The following is a 9935-nucleotide window of genomic DNA, read 5'->3' as shown; positions in this document are numbered from 1 at the left end:
ACAAAGTGGAAAGAGAGTGTGGGAGGGGAAGAGTGCAGGGAAGGAAATTTGGGGAAAAAACAGAGAGGTAAGATATTTGTGAGACACAGATATGGTTTATTATCTGTTGATGAGAACACGTATATTCTCAACTGAGCTGGACTGAGGTGTATATCATGCTGGGTAAAGTCTCTTCACAATCTAAATGATGTATAGTGATTAAATGTACTATTACTACTAATAATAATAATAAAAAGAAAAACTGAGGATAATTTATGAAACAGACTTATCGATGTTAGAATGATGCTGGATAAGATTAACACTATTAAGGCTACTATTGGGGTTTTGTGGATCATGGGGCTTAAAATGATTCTTCATAAAATAATTAATGAATGATACAAGGTAGGAATAAATGGACAAAAAAGCTAATCAGTTCTGGATCAATGGTAACTGCTGGTGGCATGTGAGTCATATATGATGAATGTGTGTCTGGAACTATGAGGTTCCTACAAAAGAAATCTTGCCCATTCTCTGTTTGAAATGATCATGTAGACAGATGTTCTTTGGTCTTTGTGTTTATGTATTTTTATAATTGGCCAGTATAAGAATCAATAACCATATACATAAATAGAGATTAATAAGCATAAAAAAGACAATGAAGAGGCTTGTCTATGATTTCAAAGGCTTTTCCAAGGATGAGCAGGTTTCAGAAATTAACAAGATGGTCAAGTTTCATATTCTGATGATTAAGGCAGCAGGATCTCACATGGCCAACTATGCAGTTTGAATCCCAGAGCCAGCAGCTTGATAGCCAAGTCAGGCACATAAGCATGCATGATTAAGAGTTCAATGGGAAGGAGAGATGAAGGAGAAGAGATTTTGGTGTGACCATGTCCCATAGGAGGTTCTTTCTCCTCTCCCATTGTGTCATAGTCTGATGAATGGCTATGCCCCCTTGCAAAGAAAAAAAGAAAAGAAAATCAACAAGGCTTTGGTTGAGATGGCAAACAGATCTGACGTAGGAGTGAATGACTGTACTAATTTTTAAAAAATATTGAGGCCAGCAGTTAGCATAATGGCTATGTCGTTGGACTCCCACGTAGTCGACTGCGGTTCGAGTCTCAGAGAGAAATGGAGTGAAAGAGAGCAAGACAGAGAGGGAAAGTGAGAAAGCAAGCTGCCAGGTATGGGACTCAAACCACAGTTGGCTATGTGGGAGTCCAGTACCCTTAACCACCATGCCACTTGCCAGATCCTGACTGTACTAATTTACAATCCCACCAACAGTGTAGTAGAGTTCCTTTTTTTGTTTTTTTTTTTGGAGAGGTTTTCACTATAGGGTGCGAGTGCTTGCCAGACAGACAGAGAGAGACATAGAGACAGAAAGCGAGAAATCACACCCCGGGGGGTTGGTCACGCCGCAATCTCTTCTCCTCCATTCTCCTCTCAGGATCTTGGGCACACACGCACCCACACCCAGCGTGAGTTTTAAGCCACCGGATCTGGGACACAAACCATGGTCGACTACGTGGGAGTCCAGCGACATAGCCATTACGCTAACTGCTGGTTCCCTAGAGTTCCTTTAAAAAAAAAAATCATAGCCATTCTAACTAGTGATATCTTACTGTGGTTTTGATCTGCATTTCCATTATGATAAGAGATGTTGACCATTTTTCATTTTTTTTGGCCATTTATACATCTTTCTCAGACAGTTGTCTGTTTATATTGGTCATTTTTTAATTGAATTATTATTATGATTTTTTCTGTGTGTAAGGTAAGCTGTTTCAGTTCCCTATATTTTCTGGTTATTGTCTCTTATCTGAAGCATAGTTTGCGAATATTTTCTCCCATTCTGAGGGTTATCGCTCCACTCTACTGTTTTCTTTGATGTGCAAAAGCTTTATAGTTTGATGTAGACCCACTTGTCTATTTGGGGGATTAATGCCATGTTTTGGGGGTTTTATTTAAGAAATCATTACCTAAAAAAGTCTGTAAGAGTATCCCCTGTTTTTCAACAGTAGCAGTATAGTTTGAGGCTTCACATTTAGATCTTTGATGCACTTTTAATTGATTTTTGTTAATGATGAGAGATACAGGTCCAGTTTTGTTTTCTGTGAATGGATATCCATTTCTTCCAGCACTATTTATAAAAGAGATCTTTTTTGCATTGGACTGTCTATACCCTTTGTCAAAGAACAGTTGGCAATATGTGTTGAAATTTATTTCTGGTCCTCTGTTCTGTACCATTGGTCTGTGTGACTGTATTTGTGTAAGTACCAGGCTATTTTATTATTACAGATTTGTAATATATTTTGAGGTCAGTTAGTTAGATACCTCTTACTTTATTCATTTTGCACAGTATTGCCTTGGTGATATGGGATCTCATACGATTCCAGACAAATTTCATGATTTTTGTTCTATTTATGTGGAGAAGGTCTCTGGTAGTTTGGTTGAAATTGCATTGAATTCATAAATTAGTTTGGGTAGAATTGACATTGTGATTATGTCAGTCTTCCAAACCAGGAACGTGAGATGTCTTTCACTTTTGTCTCATACTCAGTTTCTTGTTTTTAGTATTTCATGGTTTTCTTTATACAGATCTTTTACCTCTTTGGTTAGGTTTATTCCTAGGAATGAACATTTGTTTTTATGGCTATTGTAAACAGATTGTTTTCTTTAATTCTATCTCAGACAATTCATAGTTTGTATATATAAAATAACTATAGATTTTTGCATATTGATTTTATATCCTGTCACTTTTACTGAATTTATTTATTACTTCTAGGAGTTTCTGTGGATTCTTTTTGATTTTCTATACATGTAATTGTGTCATATGCAAGTAGGGACAATTTTACCTCTCCTTTTCCTGTTAGAATTCCTCTTATTTTACTCTCTTTTTCTGATGTCATTGGCTAGTACTTCCAGCACTATGTTAAAAAGAAGTGAGAAAAGTTAGTAGCCTTGTCTTATTCCAGGTTTTAGTAGGAAAGCTTTCAGCTTCTTCCCAGTCAGTATTATGAATTAGCTATAGGTTTGTCATAGATTTTATTGTATTGCAAAATACCCCTTCTATACCAATTTTGCTGGGATTCTTTTTTTTTGAAAAGTTTTTGCTATAGGGCGTGTGCGCTCTCCAGAAAGACAGAGAAAGACAGAGAGAAACAGCAAGAAATCACCCCCACAGTGGGGATGGCCACATAGCAATCCCTTCTCCTCCATTCTCCTCTCGGGATCTTGGGCACACACACACATGCGCCCAGCATGAGTTTAAGCCGCCGGAACCGCAATAGACTACATGAAAGTCCAGCGACATAGCCATTATACTAGCTGCTGGTACCCCATGAGATTCTTGATCATGAAGGTATGTTGCATTTTATCCAATAATTTTTTCTGCATAAATTTATGCAATCACATGGTTTTATCATTCCTTCTATTAGTGAGATTATTACATTCATTGTTTCTTTTTTAGATGTTTTTGCTATTGGGTGGCTGTGCTCTCCAGAAAGACAGAGTGAGACAGAGAGACAGAAAGAAAGAAATCACCCCCCGGGGGAGATGACCACACCACAATCTCTTTTCCTCCATTCTCCTCTCAGGATCTTGGGTATACATGCACACGTGCCTGGCATCAGTTTAAGCCACCACATCCAGGACTCAAACCATGGTCGGCTACATGGGAACCCAGAAACACAGCCATTATACCAACTGATGGTCCCTACATTTATTATTTTGTGCATGTTGAACCATCCTTGCATTTTCAAGTTAATGCCTTCCTGGTCATAGCATATAATCTTTTTTAATGTGTTGCTGAATTAGATTTGGTAGTATCTTGCTGAGGATTTTTGCATCTGTATTCATCTTTTTCGTTATGTCTTTGTCTGATTTTGAGATCAAGGAGATGGAGGCTTCATAAAACTGATTTGGGAGAGTTCCTTCCTTTTGGACCTTTAGCAATAGTTTTAAGAAAAATGTGGTTAGCTCTTTGTTGACAGTTTCATAGAATTTAGAAGTGAAGCCATTGGGATCTGTTTTTCTTGGGAGACTATTTACTATTGATTCAATTTCGTTTCTTGTTATTGGTCTATTTAAGCTTTCTATTTCTCCCTGATTTAATCTAGGTAAATTATATGTGTCCAGAAATTTTCCTTCTTATCTCGGTTTTCTTGTTTGTTGATGCATAGTCACTTAAAATTTTCTCTCATAATCTTTTGTATTTTTATTATGTGTTATAATGTTTCCTGTTTCACTGATTATTTTATTGACCTGATTCCTTTCTCTTGTTCTTGATTAGCCTAGCTAACAGTACATCGACTTTGTTTATTCTCTCAAAAAACCAGCTCTTTATTTTGTTTATTTTTGTGTAGTTCATTTATTCTTTATTAATTTATTTCATTTATATAATATATATATATATAAATAGTTATAACTATATATATAACAATATAATACATGAATACACACACACACACATATATATATATATAAAACAATAGTTTTGCTATAGGACATGTGTGCTTGAGAGGGAAAAGAGTGGAGAGAACTTGAGAAATCACCGCCCAGTGCAATCCCTTCTCCATTCTTCTCTTGAGATTTTGGGCATGAATGCACATGCATCCAGTATGTTTTTCAAGCCATTGAATCCAGGTCTTGATTTTACAATCAACTATGTGGGATCCAGCAGCCTTAACCACTATACCATGGCTAGCCTTCTGCCCTAGTTTTCATTTCTTTTTTTCTTTCTGGTAATTTTGGGTTTTTGTTTTTTCAGTTCCATGAGATATATCAATAAGTTGTTTATTAGCCACTTGTAAATTTTGTCTTGTGAGCATTAATTGCTATAAATTTACCTCTATGACTACTTTTGCTATGTCTCAAAGGTTCTGTGAAGATATGTGTTAATTTCATTGATTTAATAAATCTTTTAATTTTGGTCTTAATTTCTTCAGTAGTTGTGAAATCATTTAGGAGTAGATTGTTTAGTTTCCATGTATTTGTGTATTTTTTTTTGGAGAGGTTTTTGCTATCGGGCGTATGCGCTCGCCAGAAAGACAGAGAGAAATAGAACAGAAAGCGAGAAATCACCCCTCAGGGGGGATGGCCATGCCACAATCCCTTCTCCTCCATTCTCCTCTCAGGATCTTGGGCACACACACACACGCGTCTGGCGTGAGTTTAAGCCACCAGGTCCGAGACTTGAACCACGGTTGGCTACATGGGAGTCCAGTGACATAGCCATTATGCTTACTGCTGGTCCCCATGTATTTGTGTATTTTTGAGGTCTCTTTCTATAGTTGACTTTAAGTTTAGTTCCACTTTTGATTAGAAAAGATTCTGGATATGGTTTCCATACTTTTGAATTTGTAGAGACTTGTTCTGGGCCCTATAATGCAGTGAATCTTTGAAAATGTTACATGAAAAAAATGTATGTTTTGTGGTTGTTGGATGAAATGATCTATAGATGTTTGTCAAGTTCATTTGGTTTATAGAGTCTTTTAGTTCTTGTATTTCTGCTTATGTTTTGCCTAGATGATCTGTCCAAAGGTGATAGTGGGGTGTTGAGATCTCTAGTGTTTACTGTGTGCAGTCTATATCTCTTTAGATCTAGCAGTCTTCCTTCTGCAAATTTGGGTGCTCTAGTGTTGGGTGTATAAATATGTATAAGCATTATATCTTAGTGGATTAGCCCTTTTAGAACTACCTAGGGTCTTTCCTTGTCTCTTCTTGAAGTTTTTGCCTTGAAATCTGTTTTGTCTGATATCATTGTTACTTAAGTATTTTTTGTTTCCTATTTCCATGAACTATCTTATTCTAGCCCTTTACTTTCAATCTATGCATGTCTTGATCAGTGAGCTGTGTTTTTTATAATCAGTACATAGAAGGTTCCTATTTTTTAATGCATTCAGCAAATATATGTCTTTTGATTGGACAATTTAATTCATTAATATTCAACATTACTCCTGATATTTGTGAATGTATTCCTGTAATTTTCTTGGTTTTTAGTTTCTTATTTCTATTTGTCTTCCTTCATTTTCTTGATACAGTATTCCCTTCAATACTTCTTAAAGAACTGGTCTAGAGTTGATAAATTCTTTTAGGTATTCTTTAAGAATAATTTTATTTTTTCTTTCCAGTTGAAGAATAATCTTGCTGGGTATAGTATTCTTGGTTGAAGTTTTTTCTTTTAGAATTTTTAATATGTCTTTCCATTTATTCCTTGCCTGCAATTGTTTCAGACAAGAGATCTGGTATTAGTCTGATACGATAACCTTTGTATGTAACTTGATGTTTTTTATTGCAATTTTTAGAATCTTGTCTTTGTCTTTGATTTTTACCAATCTGACTATGACGTTCATGGGAGAATCTTATGTTGATTATATTTGGCATTCTTTGTATTTGCTGGATCTGGATCTTCATGTGTTTCCCTAGATTTGAGAAGCATTTAGAGAGTATTTCATGAAAGAGACTTTCTTTGCCTATACCAGCCTCTTCACTTTCTGGAATATGCATTATATGAATATTTGGGCATTTAATGGTGTTATTTCCTATTTATTGTCTTCTTCTCTCTCTCTTTTTTTTTTTCTGGTAATGTTTTCTTTAAGAGAGTTTTTTCTTTTTTTTCTTTTTTGCTGTAGGGCATGTGTGCTCACTAGTGAAACAGAGAGATAGAAAGTGAGAAATCATTCCCCACCCCCCCACAGGGATGACCACGTCACAATCCTTTTTACTCCATTCTCCTCTCAGGTTTTTAGGCACACACACACACACACACACACCTGGCATGAGTTTAAGCTGCCATGTCTGGGATGTGAACCACAGTCAACTACATGGGAGTCCAGTGACATAACCATTAACATCATCTGCTGGTCCCTTCTGGTTATGTTCTTTTTTCATTCATTTTGTCAGTTTGTTCTAGGTCAGAGGTTTGCCTTCCAGGTCAAGATTCTTCTACATGGTCTAATATGCTGTTAATACTTTTAAGGGAGATTTTGATTTCCTGTATTGTATTCTTCATCTCCAGAAGTTTGATTCTTTTTTTTAGGATATTTATCTCTTCATGGAATTTCTCCTTCATGTCATGGAATAATTTCTGGATCTCTTGGAATTGATTGTCATTAAGTTTTGTCACAATGAATATTCTGAATTTTTCTACTGGCATTTCTGTGAATTCTTTTGCGCTATCTATTACTGTTGAGAAATTATTGTATCCCTTTGGGGGGAGAGTTATTTTCTTGCCTTTTTTCCCATATATCTTGTTCCTGCACTAGTTTTTAGGCATCTAATGAACGTGGTCACTGACTAAGGGAGAGGCTGGGTATTTCATGTTGCCTTCTTCCTAATTTTTGGAATAGTTCTGGGGAGGTGGGAGAGAAGAACAGGCCTAGGTTCCAGATGTGTTCCTGACAAAGAAATGCATCTTTCAGATCAGAGCCGTACTTGTGTAACCTGTAAGTGATACAGTTCAGTGAGGTTCAGAGGGGAACATGGTCACTGTTCCAACACTGCCTAGGAGGGCAGTAGGCCGTATCACCTAGGACTGTAAGTATACTCTGGTGTTTGCTCAAGGAAAGGTCTCCTAATGACACATTTCCCAGTATGGATTCCCATCATGGAGCAATGCTTAACTGCAGATTTTTTTTTTTCAGTTAAAGAATAATTTGAATGTCAGATTAGAAATATTAAACTGGTAATGATTCTCTTTAGCTCACTTACTTATTGGTTGCATTTTTATTGAAGAAAAACTGTACCAGTGAAAACTCACTAATATTTAGGTGCAAATTCAAGACATGGTTGAGTACTTTACATTTTTTAATAGTAGGGCCGGCAGGTAGAGGTGGTTAAGGCACTGGACTCCCACATGGCTGACAATGGTTCAGGTCCCAGAATTGGTGGTTTGCTTTCTCACTTTCCCTCTCTTTTTCTCTGTCTCTCTCTGGTGAGTGCATGTGACCTATAGCAAAATTTAAAAAAATAGTAATAATAAATCCTGGTCAGATGATGTCCATGTTGTCTTACTTTAGTAGTAATAATAAATAATAAACATTAAGATAAAAAGGTTTAATATCAAAACTCTGTCATACATCTAAAAATACAACTAAATTTCTGACAACATATTTCTGTATTTACAGCTTTCTCTTTGTTCTCATTTCCAGTCCTCTCATGTGCATGACGATGGGGATGGATTGTGCGAACTCATTTGTTATAGCTATTAATAGAACATGATATCATCATCTTAAAAGGAATTGATCTTCTCAATATTCCCTATATTATCATTTATATCAAATGCATGCTTTTAGCAGAATGATTATAATGATTTATATTATAATTATCAATTAAACAGCTTTATCTTAGTTCTATCCCCTAGTATCTTCATCAAAATGTAATATATATCTGTCTCTAACAGCTATGTTATTGATCAAGTATTTAATACACACTTACTATGTAAAAACAAGGTTTTTCCTACAAGTTGAGTGCTATGAGAATGAGAATGTATTTAAAAAAGATATTAGCCAAACTGGTCAGGATCATGTCCATGTTGTCTTACTTCAATTGAGTACTACGTACTGAATAATTTAGAAAGAGAAAAAAGTATTTCTTACAGTCTGGAGGCTGGAAAGTCCAAGATAGAAGAATCATATCTGGCAAAGGTCTTGTTGCATCATTTCATGACAGATCACGTTAGCTGACAAGAGAAGAGGGAGCCAAACTCACCTTCATGTTTACTTTTTTTTTTTTTTGGCCATAGGGCGTGTGTACTCACCAGAGAAAGTGACAGAGACAGAGACAGTGAGAGGCAAGTGAAAAATCATATCCATGGAGGTTGACCATGTTGCAATCCTTTTTCTTCCATTCTCTTCCTGGGATCTTAGGTGCACATGCACATATACATGTGCCTGGTATGAGTTTTAAACCACTGGATTGGGGTTTTTAATCACGGTCAGTCATGTGGGAGTGCAACAACATAGTCACTATGCCATCTGCTGGCCCCACAAATTCATCTTTATAATAAATTTACTCTTGTGTTAGCAAACTTACTCCTGTAATAGTGACATTATTTTCAATCCTAACCTCTCCTAGCAGTTCTACCTCTCAACGCTGTTGAATGAAAGATTAAGTTTCCGGTGCTTGGATTCTGGGGGACACATTTAAACCCTAGTAGATGAAATATGATACCAACACATATTGCTGGAGTATGATTCACAACCAGTGAAATTCTGGTGGGAATATGGCAGCACCTGGGGAACAGGGATTTAGGTTGTAATATTGAATGCTCCACTAACTAAATATTTGACTACAAAAACCAAATAACAGATTTGTATAGCAAATAGATTGGCCAGGTAGACTTTTTCTTTTTCTTTTTTTAAGAGAGATTTTTGCTATAGGATGCATGTGCTTTCCAGAGAGACAGAGAGACAGAAAGTGAGAAATCACCCCATGGGGAGATGGCCATGCTGCAATCCCTTCTCCTCCATTCTCCTCTTGGGATTTTGAGTACACATGTACATATACCTGGTGTGAGTCTTAAGCTACCAGGTCTGGGACTCAAATTGTGGTTGATTATGTAACCATTATGCCATCTGTTGGTTCCCCCAGTAGATGATTTTTTAAAATCCTTTAAAAAATCCTTTGGTTCTCAAACTTTTGTAGTTCTCTGAAGAAGTGATGTCCTCAATGGGAAGTTTAACAAAATTAATTTTGTAGAATATTCTAAAATTCAGAACTTTGAAAACTCCTGAATACCTTTTCAGAGACTCAGTGAACATTAGCATATTACAGGCAACAAGGCATGGAGTTCCATTTACTTTAGTGCTTGCCACCCTTGTTTGTTGGCAGAATTCTATTAACATCTTTTTAAAAGTGTTTTAAAATAATTATTTATTTAATTCCATTTGTTCTTCTTCTTATTATTTTTAATTTAACCAGAGAGAGACCGAGAGAGAGAGAAAGGGACAGAGAGA

General features: G+C 36.2%; 1 non-coding gene across 1 annotated transcript; it reads left to right on the top strand.

The window, feature by feature from the left end:
- Positions 1-415: 415 nt before the first annotated feature.
- On the top strand, positions 416-487 carry LOC114006259 (small nucleolar RNA SNORD113/SNORD114 family). Its single transcript, XR_003547998.1, has one exon. It is a non-coding gene; the product is annotated as a small nucleolar RNA SNORD113/SNORD114 family (small nucleolar RNA).
- Positions 488-9935: the final 9448 nt, after the last annotated feature.

This window comes from Tupaia chinensis, unplaced genomic scaffold (genome assembly GCF_000334495.1).
Source record: "Tupaia chinensis unplaced genomic scaffold, TupChi_1.0 Scaffold146604_1, whole genome shotgun sequence".
Taxonomy (NCBI): Eukaryota; Metazoa; Chordata; class Mammalia; order Scandentia; family Tupaiidae; genus Tupaia; species Tupaia belangeri.
This window is presented reverse-complemented; position numbering and strand designations above follow the sequence as displayed.